General features: G+C 48.6%; 1 protein-coding gene across 7 annotated transcripts in view; it reads left to right on the plus strand.

The window, feature by feature from the left end:
- Positions 1-16,848, plus strand: part of SIPA1L3 (signal induced proliferation associated 1 like 3) — a 214,493-nt gene that overhangs the window by 71,285 nt on the left and 126,360 nt on the right. For 5 of the 7 annotated variants that reach the window (XR_010382352.1, XM_064489288.1, XM_064489293.1 and 2 more), the window contains exon 2: positions 11,639-11,706. The exons of 1 other annotated variant lie outside the window; for it this stretch is intronic. The gene's annotated coding sequence lies outside the window, so the exon portion shown is untranslated. Of the gene's footprint in view, positions 1-11,638; positions 11,707-13,762; positions 13,783-16,848 lie in introns of those variants that run through there. One more of the 7 variants, XM_064489289.1, reaches the window with a different exon arrangement.

Raw genomic sequence — 16,848 nt, forward strand, 5'->3', positions numbered from 1 at the left:
CAAGCCTTTGTGCATATGATGTCTTCTCAGGGAGGTCCCCATCTCCTTTCTCTGCTTTTCTCTATAGCACTTACCTGACCCACTGTAGCTTTTAGTTACTTTGTTTATTGTTCACCTTCCGTACAGAGTCGCCAGCTCTGATGTCCTGTTCATCCGGATCCCTGGTGCCCACGACAGTGCCTGGTTCCAAGTAGACACTCGGCAAACATTTCTTGAAATAAATGCATCCCCAAGTGCAGAATGGTTTGATCCTGTCATTTTTGTGCTGCGGGAGGAGGTGGGGGGGGTTAGTTTTGCTCATCAGGTCGCAGTGAGACCTTCGCATGTGCCAGGCTGCAGCTCTGGGCTCCAGACACCAAGGGGAAGAAGCCCCAGCTCTCCAAGTAGATTTAAGCTGTGGAGGAAGGTGCACCTGCTGAGGAGAGCCCAGATCCTGCCCCCGTGCCCTGGCTGCAAGGGAGGCTGTGAGAGCCTGTCCCCAGCCTTTGTAATATTGTTCCATGGGAGGCAGGCCCAGCCTCCCACAAAGGATCATAGATGGGAAATTCCCAAATCATTGGAAAGATTCTGGGTAGCCAAAATGGTTTAATTCTTTAAACTTTTTATTAAACCATACTATGCATCTAGAAAAAGACAGGGGCACATACTAAAAGTGTGTGAGGCTAGATGAACTTTAACAAATGACACACTCATGTAACCAGCTGTAAAAACTAGTATTTTTAGCCCCCAGAAGTCCCTTTTCTACCCATTCCCTTGCTCAGCTCAGGCCCAAGTGTGGGCTGCAGAATGACCTAAATCCACCCCCTGTATTGTGTGGACTTGCTGCCAATTTTGAAATATTTTCATGCTCTCCCATCCTCTCCCCTTCCCCACAGTCACTTTCTCATCTGGCTCCGTCCAGGCCCCTCCCTGCACAGGTTAGTCCAGAGCTTCAGCCAGTGTTGCCGCAGCAGGTGTGTGTTGTGTGAGGCCCTTGCTCTCTGCCTGGGGTCAGCTTTGTTGTCCTGTGACATGAGTCACAGCAGGGCTTAAAAGCAGTGGCTTGGTGAGGCCTCTGGTTCTGGGCCAGCCCTGGAGGCCGACTGGCCTGTAGGAAGTGAACGACAAGGCCTCTTGTTTCTCTGAGCTTGGTTCTTCCGTGTTCTTCATCCCCTGTTCCCTCCTGTTTCTCATATCTGGACTTGTTCTCGAGAGCGCAGGTGTGATGGGTCGCAGCTGCTGCCACAGGCCTCCCTCGCCCTTTCTGAGAGGCTTTGAGCATTTGGAGGACTCTGGGGTAGTGAGGCAGCTCAGCCAGCATGAGTTAAAACAAGCATGGAAGGAGAGAGGGCCCTGCTTCTGTCTCTCTGCCGTCAGTGCCCTTGGGTCCCTGAAGACCTGACTCCCACCTCGGCTTGGGTGTCCCTCTGGTGCTGTTGGGAAGTGCTGGCCAGGCTGACTTACCAAATTAGTATCTGGGAGTTTGCTTTCTGCCTGCTCAAGGGCTGCATAATTGGAGGAATCGTGGATATCAAGAGCAGGTAAAATTTGAAGTTTGAGCTTGTACTAGGTCAAAAAAAGCAGGGTGGAGGGATAGCCTTGAAGGAGAAAATACAGGGCATTAATGAGCTCAACCAAGTATTCTTCCAAGCTGCTGGAGGACATGTGAATCATTGCAACCTTTTTAGAAGACAGCCTAAAAAAGAAATCTTACTTATTTTTGAATGAGCAGTACATGCACGTGATAAAGGATTCAAATGACACACAAAAAAACATGTACAGTGAAGTCTCACCCCCTACTCTTAAAATAGACGAGCCCTACTACTGGGCTAGTGGACACGCGGGAAGGCTCTGGGTGGACACATCCCCACAGCACTGTTGGGTTGTGCCACTCTGGGGGCTCTGTTTGCTCCGTGGTCTGTGATCGTGGTAGCCCTGGAGTTGTTCTCTGTGGCACTCTGCACCCCTTCCCCTTTCCTGCTCCTCATCCCAGGAGAAGGATGCATTCCTCCAGGTTCTGGTGTTCCCCTCAGGATGCATGTGGCTGTCAGTGGGTTGGGGCTTATGACCCTTTTGGGTCATAACCTGTCTTTTATCTTCCGCTAGGCTTCACTTGCTGTGGCTGTTCTCAAACTGAGGCTCCCCACCTCGACTAGACTACATTTATTCACAGTGCTGTCTCCCCTCTCTTGACTGTGTCCCTTACCCTCCTGCCACCACTGAAAAGAAAGAGAGTACTTCCTGTCTCTGGAGCAGCATCTCTTCCTCTGTTTCCTCCCCTGCTCGTCATTCATCAGGAGTGAGAGCTCACTTCTCACTGGCTTGTCTGTTCCTCTGACCCCCTCAGAGAAGGAAGGACCTGGTTATTACTGACTCTGAGGCTTTATCTTGCTTAGGGTATGTGTATGTATATAAAAGAGTATTCTCAGATTTCTGGTTTGGGTAGTTGATGGTGTCTGGTGGACCACTATGTACCAGTGGATGGGAGAAAAACAGGTACAGGCAAGGATATTACGTCTATATGTATGTGTGTGTATACACACACACACACACGCACACACACACAGAGGGAGAGAGAGAGAGAATTCATATCTTTATTGAAAATACAAAAATATGCCCTACCAAAAAATAAGCAGTGATTGTTCATGTATTAAATTCTTGTAACAGGCATTTGGTGATCTGCTCTCACTGTGCTGTGCATGACTTGAATCTGGCAGAAAACCACTTTGGAAAGACTCATGAGACCATGTAAAGAGCAGTCTCAAATCTTCCTTCTCTGCTTCACTCCCGCTACTGCCCCCAACCCGTGGCCAGTCCATCAGCAAGGTGTGTTCTTCCTTGACCTGAAACAGACCTTCACCAGCCTCCTCCTTTCCATTCCTCTGCCGTTACCTTGGTCCCAGCCCCCACTGTCTCTCCCGGCTATCACAGCAGCCACCTCACTGTTCTCCCCGCTTCTCTTCCACCCCGACAATCTCTAGGCAACTGCCAAGGGGGTCTTTCAACAGTGTCATCAGAGCGCATCATTCTCCTCCTTCTCATCATACTTAGAATAAAAAGCATATGGCGGATGGTGGCTCACCAGCCCCGCGAGCTTCTGCTACGTCTCCTAACACTTCCTCCCTCCCTCGCCGCAGTGATCTGGGCAGGCAGGCTTCCCTGAGTTTCTTTTACATGTTCCTCCATCCTCCTCCATCTCCAGGAATATTCTTTTTTTTTTTAACTTTCATTAGAGACTTTATTACCAATCCAGTAATTCAGTCTGGATAGCCCTTTGAGTGTCTTTTGAGATATAATTTGCATACCATAAAGTTCATCCTTTGAAAGTGTACTGTTCAGTGGTTTTTAGTGTATTCATAAGGCTGTGCAACCATCACCTGGATCTAATTCTAGTACAGCTTCATCAGCCCCAAAAGACACCCTGTCCCCATTAGCGGTTACTCTCCTTCCATTTCTGCCTCCTCCCAGCCCCTGGCAACCACTAGCCTGCTGTCTGTCTCTTCGGATTTGCCTATTCTGGACGTTTCATATAAAGGGAATCATATGTGTGGTCTTCTGTGACTGGCTTCTTTCACTCAGTGTTCAGCCATATTCTATGTGAATCAGTACTCGTTCTGTTGAGAGCTGTGCACCACCCCACTGCGTGGATGTGCCATGTGTTGTTCATCGTGGCACTTCTCACCGTCTGTACTTCTGTGTATTTGCTTGCCTGTTTATCTCCGGTCCCCTGTCCTGGACTGTAAGCTTTGTAAGGGCAGTTTCTCTGCTTTTGTTCACCGTGTCCAGCACCTTGCCTCGCACAGAGCCCAGCGCTGGGTGGTGCTGAACAGTTGCTGGATGAAAGACTCAGTCTCGCTCATCTAGTTCTCATATTCTGTCCTCCTAAACCACAATGACTGTAAGCCCGTTCTGTGGGAAATTCTGCAGCTGGCTTTCTACCTGCTGTTGAAGAGAGAGCAGGAGTCTGGTCCTAAGGCATGAGGATACTTTAAACAGTGGAGGTTGCTAGAAGGATTTCTGTATTGGAGAACACTGCCCATTGGTCATCTGCTTTGTAAGCCACAGTATCGTCTGAAAGCACATGTGGCTGCCAGTAGCAGAGGTCAGAAGTAACAGTGCTGTAAACTCAGTGGAAGGTAGTTTCTCTTATGAGTAGAATGTCCTGGGATTGGCCATCTGGGGCTGGGGTGGCAGCTCCACTGTCCTCAGGTAAAGCAAGATCCTTCTATCTTTCTACTTAACCACTCCTAGCACAAAGCTTTCATCTGTGAGGTGGCTTCGTCGTCCACTGTGACTGCTGGAGTCAAGCCAGTGAGTCTGTAGTCCAGGTGGGACTCGGGGTAGGGAAGGGACACAAAAGTGTCGTCCAGCTCTTTATTCCTGGTCAGGAATTTTCCTTGAAGTCTCACAGCAACATCTGCCTACCTCTTGTTGACCACGCAAGGCAGGCTGGGAGATGTAGTCTTAGCTGAGCATCCCAAGAAGAAAGGGAAGAATGGCTACTAGGTGGTCAGTGAGCACCAGCAAGTCCACCTCCTGCCCCTAGTACCCTGGGCCATGGCAGCCAGCTTCTGCCCACTGGCCTGGACCTTCAAGCCTCCCTCTTTCCCTGAGTGGCCAGAATCAGAGCAGTGCCTTTCTCTCTGGTTGACCAGAAGGTGAGATTTTGAAGCTTCTCAATGGCCTTCAGTTCAAAAAACTGACCAATCACCAACAATTAGACTAATGATAACTCACCTTTACTGAACACTTAATACATGACAGATCCTGCTCTACATACTTTTCATGGAGTAATTTCCTTCCTCCTCATCCCCATTTTACAGATGAGGAGACCGAGGCACAGAGAGATTAGGTAACTGCAGACATTCCCACTGCTAATGATGGTGTTTTCATTCTTCCCTTTCAATATGTATAATGAATAAGAGGATTAAAAATAAAGCCTGACCTATTTTGGTAGATTGGCCAGTGTTCTGTCTCTCATCTGATGAGCTGAGGTCTAGAGAGTGCTTTGTGGAAGAGCACTCAGCAGTCGAAAGCGCATTGACAAGCTGTTTTCATAGGAGTGCAGGAAGGGGCTTAGCTCTTGGCACATCCAGCAAATGCCTGGTGACAGGAGGAAAAAGGATTCACAAGCTCTGCAGGATTTCCCCAGCCCGTGAGCCTGCAGCCAGCAGACCACAAAGCAGTTGTGCCCGTGGGCTGGGCCTGGCCTTTAAAATCTTGGTCTCCCTGACTGCTCTTCGAGGTCTGTGGGGAGAAAGAAGGCTGGTCCTCATTTAGGTCCTGAGAATTAATTCAGGCACCAGGTCATCTGTTTGATGCCTCTGATCAGCATGCTTGGTAGAAACCTTTGATTCCCAAAGTTCATCTCTGAGTTGAGGGTTTTGGAGACACCTTCAGGTCCCTAAAGTGGCTGGTCACAGACTCTCTGGGGTGACAGCCCAGCCTGTCCATAGCAAGATTCTCATTAGGGATGCATCTGGCTGCAAGTATTGGACTATACAGGGGGCACTGTCACTTCAACACGTCACAGTCTATGTCCTATAACATCTGGACGGAGAGGATGGGACTCAGAGGCTTGGCAGGGTCAACGCCAGTGCTACTCTGATTCTCTTGCCCCCTGGTGGCCACAGGATGGCTGCTGTAACCCTCTCCCCAAGAGGCTGGGGCACCCCAGGGTTCAGCCCTCCTGTTCCAGCAGAGTAGTGTTCTGGGGACAAGGGAGAACCTCTCAAATCCAGGCATCACATCCACATTCCAAGCTAGAAAAAGATAGGCTGGCAAAGGGGCAGAGGACTGTGTGGATGTGACTCTGTGAGGAGGGCAAACACTTTCCTGGAATCCCTGGATGAGAACCCATCACTTACCCCAAAGTGAAGGCGTGCTTCTGTGTTACCCTCTAGCCATGCTCGTGTTTTCCTTTTGTGTTTAGGTCTTGGATCCACCTGAAAACAATGTCTGAGTGTGGAATGAGATTGGGTTCAAGGCCGAACCTTTACTCCTAACTCTGTGCTTGGGAAGTGGCATTGCTGGTAGTCCTGGAGCCAGACCCACTGGGTTCTCGTCCGTCCTGGCTGTGTGATCTTGGGCAGGTTACTTCTCTGTGCATCAGTTTTCCGGTCTGTTAAAAATGGGGATGCTAGTAGACCCGACTTCACAAGGTTGTTATCATGGTTAAATGAGTTGATAGTTAACTTGAAAACAGTGCCTGGCACATAGTAAAATCAAAGCAAAAGCCTCACGCTTCAAGCCAAAATGAGAATTTGCAAGGCCACATGAGTCTGGGAACTTGGCAGTCAGTGGGGGAGGTAAAGTGTGTCACTGAGATCACTGTCTCTTTTTCTTTATAAGAAATTGCCAAACCATTCTCTCAAAATGTCTGTCCCAGTGTACACTCTCACCTACAGTGACTTCCCCTTATTCTACAACTTCGGTACATTTGGTGGTGTCAGACTTACGTTTTGGCCAATCTGCTGGGCACCAAATGGTCACGTATTGATGCTTCCCCGAGCAGTTTCCCTGCAGGGGTCTGTCACGTGCCCCTCTACCACAGAGTTACCTGTGCTACACTGAGGGCAGGACAGCCATTAGGCCCCCTTCACAGAGGAGTCCTCAGAGCTCTGTGTTCAGAGCCCAGTACCATGATGCTTATCTTGTTAGGGGGCAAGGGAGAGCCTGAGGAAAGGACAGAAGATGATGATATGAGACCCTTGAAGTCAGTGATCCAGCCTTAGTCATATTTGTGGACTGAATCAATCGGTGAGAGACCCAGTGCTGACTTGCTGGTGTATGCTATTAATGGAATATAGGTCATAAAAGAAAACGTGATTCATTACAAGATGACCCCTGAGGCTGTCATACGGTATAGCAGTTGAGGGCCTAGATTTTCCCAAAGCGAAGTCCTTTCTTCACATAAGCAGCTTTTCTTTGTCAGCAGGTGGGTAGAGGCAGTTGAATGAACAGGTATTTTCCTAAGTTACTCTTTCAAAGACCGGATGAGATGGGAATAATGGGAATCGTCTCTAAATGAAGGATGATTGAACCACTTTATTAGTAGGTGAGTAGGTCCCTGATGCCCCAGTATGAAGCTGTGGTAAAGCCTAGAAAGGAGAATGCAGCTATAGCAAAGGCCCCAGTGGGCTTGATCCTCCTTCACCTCAAATCTAAATGCCCAGATCAGCCGCTTCCACAACTGGCTGCCCCCATCACCGCCTGGTCAGGAGGGGTGCGTGTGACCAGGTCACCTTAGAGGTTGGGTGCCCAGGATATGTGTCCTGTTCCAAGACAGAAAGTGGAAGAGGAAGCAGCCATCTCTGGGCTCAGGGAGAGAAGAGCTGGTAGGTCTGGTCGCAGCTCTGGGGCTGGTAACCCTGCCCCCTGGGAAAGCGGGTGCCAGCAACAGTCACAGGCTCCGACTGGTCAGACCAGCCACACCTCTTCCTTACTTGGTCTTCGTGGAGAGGTGTGAGTGAGTTGATGGAAATATGGGGGCAGATGTGCAGGAACAGAAGGGCCAGGTGCACAGGCTGCCTTGGGGTCGGGGGAGCAGCACCCTGGTCTCCTGGGCCCTGCAGAAGCACCTCTCACAGAGCCAGGCTTGACAGGATTTCAGTGAGGATCAAAACCAAGGTCATTAACATGTAAATACCTTGAAATGCGATACAAGAGATTGGTTTTCAGGATGTTGATTGCGGGATAATAGAACTTTTGTCAGACACTTCCCTGAAAGGCCATTTTATAAAACAGAGAAAAGTGGAGCTGCTGTAGGTGAATGGGGGTGCAGAGGCCCGGAGCCTTACGCTCCGTCCTTTACCCTCTGCGGACTCCCCAAGGACCATGCTCAGGGGAATTCAAACTGAACTGCCTGGGGCCCTAGGGAGGCCTGGCTCTGCCTCTAGCTACCTTGGCCCCAAGCAAGTCATCTCAGCATTCTGAACCTCAGTTTCCTTATCCATCAAGTGGGCAGATCAGACTAGATTGAAGAGTTCTTCACTCATTTCCTGTGAACCGAGGCTTCAGAGGTCTGACATCCTTGAGACGGTTTTCTGCGTGTTTTCCTGGAGAGACATGACATAGTTTACTTTTGTCAGCTCCTTAGAAGGATTATGTTCCCCCAAACATGAAGGAGCACTGTGTTGATCTCTGAGGTCCCTCTCAGTTCTATCAGTCAGTTATTTTTGTTGTGAATGACAGACTCTCCCCAATTCACACTGGCTCAGACTGCGAAGGGAAGTTAATGGCTCCAGGACCTGAAAATCCCAGAGCTGGCCTGTCTGGAGTCTGTGCTCGGGTATTCTTGTCAGGAATCCGTTCTGCCTCTCACCAATCACTGTGGCTGAGGGGAGGACCCATCAGGCTAGGAGTCAAGCCAGGGCACCCTCTCACCCCCAAGTCCTCTAATCTAGGCTTCTGTTTCTTGGTATAAACCCTGGGAGGCAAGGTGTGCAGCCCTAAGGCTGGAACCTATTCAGCAGATGAGCCAGAGCCGTTGCTCTGGTGGGTGCTGGGATTGCAAGGCAACTCCAAGGCCATCCTCCCTTCCGGGTAGTATAAGAGGGACTCTGGGATGTCTGGGGTCCTGGCTGAATTCCTGGCCCTGTAGCCTACCTGTGCTGCTATTTCCACAACTCTTTGGCATCTTCCTCTCTGCTGCGGCCCCTCCTGTGTATCAGGGACCCCAGACTGACAGACGTCATGGCTTCCTCCACAGGGCAGGAAGTAGATTCCCAGCTCAGAGAGCTGTGGCACCCCTGCACGTCACTGCTGATGTACCTTTAAAGAGCCATATACGTCACTCTAGAGAAAGAAGGGGGGGAGGAAATGAGAGTGGCAGAAAAGCAATTTCCGATGCAATTTAAAAGGCAGTGATTACAATTTTATAGGAGCTTTATTTCAGGGGCTTCCTGATCATCCCAGGAATTTTTTTTAATGGGAAATTTGGTGATAAGGGAAAATGTTCTGGGTGCTTCTGTTTCCCTCCTGCTCTGCTGAGCATCTTGAAAACCGAAATTGTTAGCCTTTCATAAACCAGCTTTAGGGATAGCAACTACCCAAGAGGTTAGTTCTGAATTTTTAAAGGGTGTGTGTTTTTCTGCATATGCTGATTCTGTGTATAGTAACTGTTTCTAATTTTATTTTGTGCTTTCCTAAGTGGCTTGGTAGTGAGCTCTGGGAATTGTCAAGAGCTGTACTCACTTCTTCCCTTCTGTGTTAGTTGAGAGTCATTCGATTGCGTGAATAGAAATTCAGGTCAGCCTGCTCAAATATAAAAGGAAATGTTTGAACTCATAGCCTGCGACAGTCTATGTGTAATGGCTTCAAGGGTGGGTGGATCCAGGGCCTCACATGGGGTTGCCAGGACCCTATTTCCTTCCATCCCCTGGCTCTGCAGTCCTCTTGGTTTTATTGTTGGGTAGGCTCTGAGTCAGCTCCACATACGTATCCAGCCAGCTTAGCAGCCCCAGGGATTTCCCCATAATCCCAGCACGTGTCCCTAGACTTGTTTAGTGGACCTAATCAGCCTGGCTTTGGTGCCAGGGCCTCCTTGAGCCATATCTGAGGTCAGGGCGGGAAGAGGGGGTGCAATTGCTTTATTGGCCAAGCCTGGGTTTTATGACACCCTCCCCTTCCCTACCAACCTATGGGTGGGACATTCCCACGGGAATTCTGTGAGCTGGGTGGGAAAGGTGAGGTTCAGGGAGCTAACTGAGAAAGGGAAACGAATGTAGGTTGGGCCAAAATCCCCAGTGCTCAGGACCCCTTCTTCCCCTACGAAGTTCACAAGGATCTGAATCTTCCCCACACCCCCCAGTTGTTACCTTCCCTGGGTACACGCTCCACCTTTACCCTATCTCAGGGTGGGCTTAGGGCTTCTTAATCTGGGTCCATGGACCGTTGAAGGGTCCTTGGATGGAATTTAGAGGATCATGAAGTTGGCTAGGGAAGAAATTACATCTTTATTTTCTTTACCATCTAACTGAAATTTAGCATTTTCATGTCTTCTGAACAAGGACCACGAGCTACAATCATATTAACAACACCCGTGACTGTTGCCGCTAGAAATAAAAAATATTTCCATATCACATTACAGTTGTTGCAGATATTACAAAATATCGTTTACACTCATCCGTTTCTAAATTATTATAGTTATTGGACCCATCACTAAGATCTCATAATTTAAAGCATTCATAAAGAAGCACAAATACTACTGTATCTCGGATTAGGTTTTGTCTTACAGATATTTTGGTATCTGAATATAATAGATTTCCTTTGTGGTCTAGTGTATAGTGTTTTATACATTTAAAGATGTGATTCTGAGAAAACGTCCACACCCTTCTTCCCCAGGCTGCCAACAGGTGTCCCTGGCCTGAGAAAGGTTAAGAACTAAGACCCCTTTTGGCTTCTGCAGAATCCCCAGAGGGGCTAGATTATTGAAGCCATCCTGTTTCTTGACTCTGAAAAGTGGGCCAGCTGCCTGGTAGGTTTCCTTCCTGGGAGGCCCCCTGGAGGAGCTGGCTGGCATTTGAGGTCGGTCTTGGTGTGTGGGTGGCAGGTGGTTACGGCAGCAGTAGGGAAGGTGGGAGAGGTATTGTCAACCTGCAGTCAGCCCTCTCTTCATTGACCTCCATGACCATGTGGCCTGGCCAAGAGGTCGAGAACAGACTGGAGCCAGGCTGCCTGGGTTCATCCCACCTCTAAAACTTTGGACTGGCTGGGCAGCCTCAGCTAGGGGGTTCTTGACCCACTCTGTGTCTCAGGGCCCTCATCTGTAGCAGGGATGTAATGGTGTGCCTAGGTCTTAGGGTTCTTGGGAGAATGAAGCAAGTCGGCCTATTCTGCTGGGACAGAGCCTCACACACAGGGAGTGAGAGTCATTATTTCACGGCCATTCCGTAGGAAGGTTCTAGGTTGTCCTCTCAGATTTCATCTCCCTGGTTTAGTAAGTGCCTGACCTAAACCAAGATGTGATGGTGAACAATACAGACAGTGGCTTCTCGGCCTGGAGACATTCATTCATCCATGAAGTACTCATTCAGATATGAACCACCATGCTAAATATTCAAAAACATCAATTAATAATACAAAGTTACAAGTCAGGACAAGTGCTCTTTCTCTTCCACCCCTCTGCTCACGATGGTCTGAAGGAAACATCCTTATAATGACTGTCCCTCTACCCCCGTCACCTCCCTGCCCTCACCCCTCTCTCTCACCCTGCATCAGGGACACGGGCCTCCTGCTGCTTCTGACCCCCCACCCTCCCCACCCTCAACCCCAGGTCCTGTGCCTGGTCCTGCCCGCGGCCTGGACGGCTCTTTCCCAGGTAGTCACACTGCTGGCAGTCACCTGTATTCACGTCTCTGTCCTTTCCTCAGGCCCTCACTCTGGGAAGTCGCAGCCCCGTCTCTCCCCTCACCCTGCCTGGTCCCCCAGCTAGGTGCTGGCTGCTCCCTGACTGTGGGCTGTGTTTGTTTCCCGTCTTCCTCCCCTGCTGGAGTGTCAGCTCCCCGAGGATAGCTACTTCGTCTTGGTCACTGGGGTACCTGGCACAGAGCCGGCGTTCAATAAATATTTATTGAGGGAGTGAATTCGTGAATGACAGATGGATACTTCAGCAGGAAGCCTCAAGTTCACATAATCTCGTTTTTTTTCCTCTCCGTAGATGCACAGTCTTTGACCTCGGCTCTCCTGGGACCCACAAGGAGCACTAGTGTCCAGAACATACAAAGGGTGAGTGCAGTATGGCTGTTTGACTTTTGTTTGCTTAAGTTTTATAGCTAGTACATGTGAGATGCTTTATTATTTTTTTAAAAATACCTATCTGTCTGTCTGTCTGTCTATCTACCTACCTACCTACAAATGTCAAGGGAAACATGGAAATCTCCTTCACTGTCCCTCCCAACCCCCGCAGTCTGGCTTCTTCCCTCCGAGGTGATTGTGGTCAGTAGTTGGATGGGTGTCCTGCCAGACCTCTCCCTGTTCATGAACATTCCTACTTACGCATATACACGCTTGTTGTTTTAATTTGCTGTATAAAGGAAAAAGCAGCAGGACATTTCTGCAGCCTGTTTCCCACTGTCCCCAGTGGTAGTGTGTTTTGGAGGTCTTTGTTCATGGCAGACATCAGTGTATCACATTCTTTTTTTTTTTTAACTTTTTAATTTCCATTTTGAAAATTTACAGAGTGAAATTCGCTGTTTGGTATATGGTTCTTTGAGTTTAGGCAAATGCATGCTGTTGTGTAACTGCCACCGCACTTAAGATACTGGATGTCCCTGTCAACCCCCGTATGGATGTGTTAGTTGCCTGTAGGCTGAAAATATAGTATAGGTAGTTCCACGTAATTAAAAGCTGTACACACCAAAGTTCTGACCTGTAATAAAAGATTCTGAATGTTATAATTAAGTTTCTGGGGTTCTTGCTAGTGAGCATCCTCTTTGGTTTCTTTGGCCTGGATCAAGCAGCGAGGGGGCCTCGGGCTGTGTGGCTTTCCAGGTGGTAGTGGGGACACCAGCCTTTGTTGGCAGGATGCAAGAAGGGGCCCGGAGATGGGGTGCTGTCTGATCCTTGGAGCACCAGGAGACTCTGATAGTGTGGGAAGTGGGAGAACAGAGATTCTGGCATCCAACTCTGGACACAGGTAGTGGTGTTGGCTGAGTTGCCGGGACCAGTGAGTCGAGTCTGGGAAGTGAGTGGATCTAGACAGTGTCTTCTCCCTTGGCTGTTTATTAGGTCTCTTCCTATTCCTTACTTTTGGCCTAAGGCTCTGCCCAGGTACCTGGAGCTTGTTTGTGGGACAGTCACCTGGGGCCAGATTTCCATTAACAGATGCTTTTTAGCACAATTCTTTATTGACTTTTTTATTTTGAAGGAATTTTAGACTGACAAAAAGTTGCAAAAATAGCACAGAGAGTTTACATATCTACAGTCACCCAGCACCTCCTAGTATTACCATCTTATTCAGCTGTAGCACAACTGTCCACACCAGAAAGTGAACACCGGGCCAGTACTGTGAGCCAAGTGCAGGCTTCGGTCAGATTTCACTAGTTTTTTCACTGATGTCCTTTTTCTGTTCCAAGAGCCTATCCAGGATCCCTTATTGCATTTACTTGTCTCGTCTCCTTAATCGCCTCCAGTCTGTGACAGTTGCTCAGTCTTCACCCTGTCTTTAATGACCATGAGACTCTGGAAGAGAGCAGCTCTTGTTACTTTGTAGACTGTCTGCATTTGGGTTTGTCTGATGTTTCCTTATGACTACACTGAGCTTCTCCATCATTTGGCAGAACACCACAGAGATGGTGCGCCCCCTGCCTCTGCATCGCACCTGCGAGTCCACGTGTCTTATCACTGGTGTTGTTAACCCGCATCACTCGGTTAGGGTGCTGTCTGTCTGCTGGCTTTCCCCAGTGTCGAGTAACTGTTTTTCCTTTTATAATCGATAGATATCTTGGGAGAGCTGCTTTGAGACTCTACTCATTTTTCCTCAAACTTGCACCTGCTAATTTTGGCGTGCATTGGTCGGGTGAATCTTGCCTGCAACTGTCATTACTGTGGGATGTCCCTAATGGTGACTTTTGTATGTCCCTCATTCCTGCTACATTTATTAATTGCCCACATAATTAGTTCTGTAAGAAAGACCTGTCCCTTCTCCCTCATTTATTTTAATGATTCAGTTATTAACATAATGTCTTTGTGGCCTCATAGATAACCCGTTTTATTCTAACACATACCTTTTTAATGTCTTAAAAGGTTCCAGTTTCCGAGTGAATTTCTTGTGTTGCCTCTCAGACTGCAGGAACTACGTGGGTAGGATTCATTGTTCCTACGTGATAATTTGCACCTGGGGGACTGGACAGCAGGAGACAGGGTTTCATTTGTTCATTCATTTCTTTCCTTCACTCAACAAATATACATTTCAGCACCTACTGTTGTGTTCCAGGCACTGGGGATTCAGGAATGAACAGAACAGACAAAATCCTTTCCCTCCAGGAACTGACACTCTGCTGGAAGATAAAATAATAAACAGATTAACAAGTGAATGTAGGGCTACATGCGGCAAGGATGAGAAAAGCAAGAAAGGGGGTTGATGGGGAGGAACAGGAGGCAGTTGTAAATGAGGTAATCAAGGAAGGCCTCTCTGAGGAGGTGCTGAAGGGAAGGAACAAAGTGGGTTCTGGCCTAATTCTTCCACCTGCCAGCCAGGAGATCCAAACACATTATCTCACTTCTAAACAAGGCTTTGGGAATTGCAGCCAACGGGAAAATGTGTTCCCTCTGTGAGAGGCAGCCCCTGCTTAGCTCTGGCCCATTTGTCACCCTCTGGAAATACCAGGTCTTGCCAGATTTTCTATAATTTTTCCCCAAAAGAAGACAAAAATGATGCATCCTTGATAGTTCTTTGAACCCAAATTATGCTACATCAGCTAATTTTTAGAGGTCCATGAATGAATGTGTTTTGTTCATTTTCATTGTATTTAAGTTACCTTTGTAGCCAAAGATACCAATTTTTCACTTTTCAATGTAGATTCTGTTTTAAATATATGTATATATACCCAAGTTTAAATGTGAGTTGACTTGGTGGGTGAGTATAGCTCAGTTGTAGAGCACATACTTAGCATGAGCAAGGTCCTGGGTTCAATCCCCAGTATCTCCATAGAAAAAAAAAATACATATAAATATACACGTATTTATATATATATATATATACAAACAAAAAAAGTGAGTGGATTTACAGGAACTATTAGGTAACTAATTGTACAGATGGGACACAGATGCAGCTGAAAGGAAGGGCAGGACGCAGTGACAGGTTTGGTAAATGCTGTCCTGTCTCAGCCTTCCTCTCTTTCTCCTCTGGATCAGGGGTTCTCAGCCGGGCACCTGAACTGGGGCTGGCAAGCGATTACCATGGGCATGGGCCCTGAGCTGTTTGTGTCATGGTGGGGGCATCAGGAGGAGTGCTTTCAGCTGCAAGAACAGAAAACCCAGCTCACAACAGCTTAAACAAATGAGGACTGATTTCTCCCCCATAACCACAAACCTAGAGGAACTTGGCTGCCAATGTTAGTTCAGAGGCTGAGTGATGCCCGGGCTGGGGCCTCCTTGATTCACTTGATCTTTCCCTCATGGTTGCAAGGTTGCTGCTGCAGTTCCAGCCAGAACAAGAAAGAGGGGGTCAACTCCAGCAGCATGTTTTTTTCAGTTCTGTACCAATTCAACACTCAGAATCCACCTCCCTGCCCCTCACCTCGAAGATTCCACTTACATCTCATTGGCCAGAGGTGGGTCACATGGCCTCCCTCAGCTGTAAGGAGAGTGAGAAATTTTTTTTAGCTTTTCAGCCTCTCCTGAGGTGGAAGCCAGAGAAAGAGAGGATTGAGGGTTTCAGTTGGATTAGCAGCCTGGCTCTACAGGGGAAGAAAAACAGCAGTAATTAGCAGTAATGAGTGCCGACTCTGTGCCAAGCCCTGCTGTAAGCCCTTCACGTGTCTGATCTCATTCATTCCTTACACCCACCCTGTGATGCTGCCGCTCCCAGTGGTAATGACATGGAAACTGAGGCACAGTGTAGTGAAACCCTTTCTTGACTAAGTAGAGGAGCCGAGGTGGGAACCTTTGCACTGTCTCCAAAGCCTTCACTCTTGGCCACTACACTTTGTTGCTTCTTAAGAAGTCCCGGGATCCCAGACTGCTAGCTATCCAACCAGTGTAAATTCTTCTAGGAAGGGAGGAACAGGGCAGCATATTTTGCTTTGGGGAAGTTTTGATCGTTAAAGAGCTCTCTCACATCCGCTCCGTGTACCTACCTCTCACTGGTTCTGGTCTGGTCCTGGTGCTGGGCACTAGCCACGCATCTTCCTCCTGCTGGCCCTTTGTGGCTTGCGGATGGCTAAGTCTTCTCTGTGCTTCTTTTCCAAGCAAACTCTACCTGTGCTTTTAACTCTTCTTCCCAGAATGATGCTTCCAACCTTCTTTCCTTTCTTGGGGTTCTGCTGGTTGGTTGATTCAGCACACATTTAATATTCGCCTCCTCTGTGCCCATCCCTGTAATGTAGTGAGTGGGGGAGACAGCCTCAGGGCTGAGTGGGCCTCGTACTCAGGGGCTCCTGGCAGGTGAGGGAGGCAGGCTCTTAGGCAGTGAGAGTCCAGGGTGGGCAGGGCTATATGGGGGAAACCCAGGGGCTGATGGGCACCCAAAGGAAGTGCCCAGGCTAGCCTGGGGTTCAGAGAGATCTCCTGGAAGCAGCTTTAGGCCTTGAAGGAGGAATAGAGATTCATCAAGGAGCAATGTTCATGTTCTTCCCCACCTCCCCTTTCTTCAGGGAAACGCTCTCACTACAGTTCTCTTGGCTGAATCTCCACTCCCTTCCTCTGGAAAATGAAGGATTTGGACTTGGGTTTCCATCCATCCATCCATCCATGTATCCATGCAGCAAACATACCCACTCTGGGCACTAGGCTTACAGGGGTACCCTCTTGGATAGAGTATTTGGGGAGAGCTCTGTCAGTCAACAGCCCAGAGCGATGAGAGTTGTAACAGGGAAGCCATGGGGCTGTGGAAACTCTGCGGAGACACCTAACGCTGACTTGGGGTTTCAGGGCCAGCTTCTTGAAGGAGGTAAAATCAAACATGAGTTGACGTGGGAGTGGAGAGCACAGGTTCCAGAGCCCAGCTGCCCTGGGTTCTAGTCTTCGCCTGACCACTGACGAGCCCCAAGTTGGGGGCCTAACTCTGGGGCTAATTTTCTCCTAAGGATGCTCTGAGAATTAAAAGGTGAGTACGAATCTCAAGTACTTAGAACAGTGCCTGGCACAAGTCGTCACATCACAGATGTGGTGGTGGTGGCGGCGGCAGTGGTGACAGTGGTCATTTAC

Source organism: Camelus dromedarius, chromosome 9, assembly GCF_036321535.1.
Source record: "Camelus dromedarius isolate mCamDro1 chromosome 9, mCamDro1.pat, whole genome shotgun sequence".
Classification (NCBI taxonomy): domain Eukaryota; kingdom Metazoa; phylum Chordata; class Mammalia; order Artiodactyla; family Camelidae; genus Camelus; species Camelus dromedarius.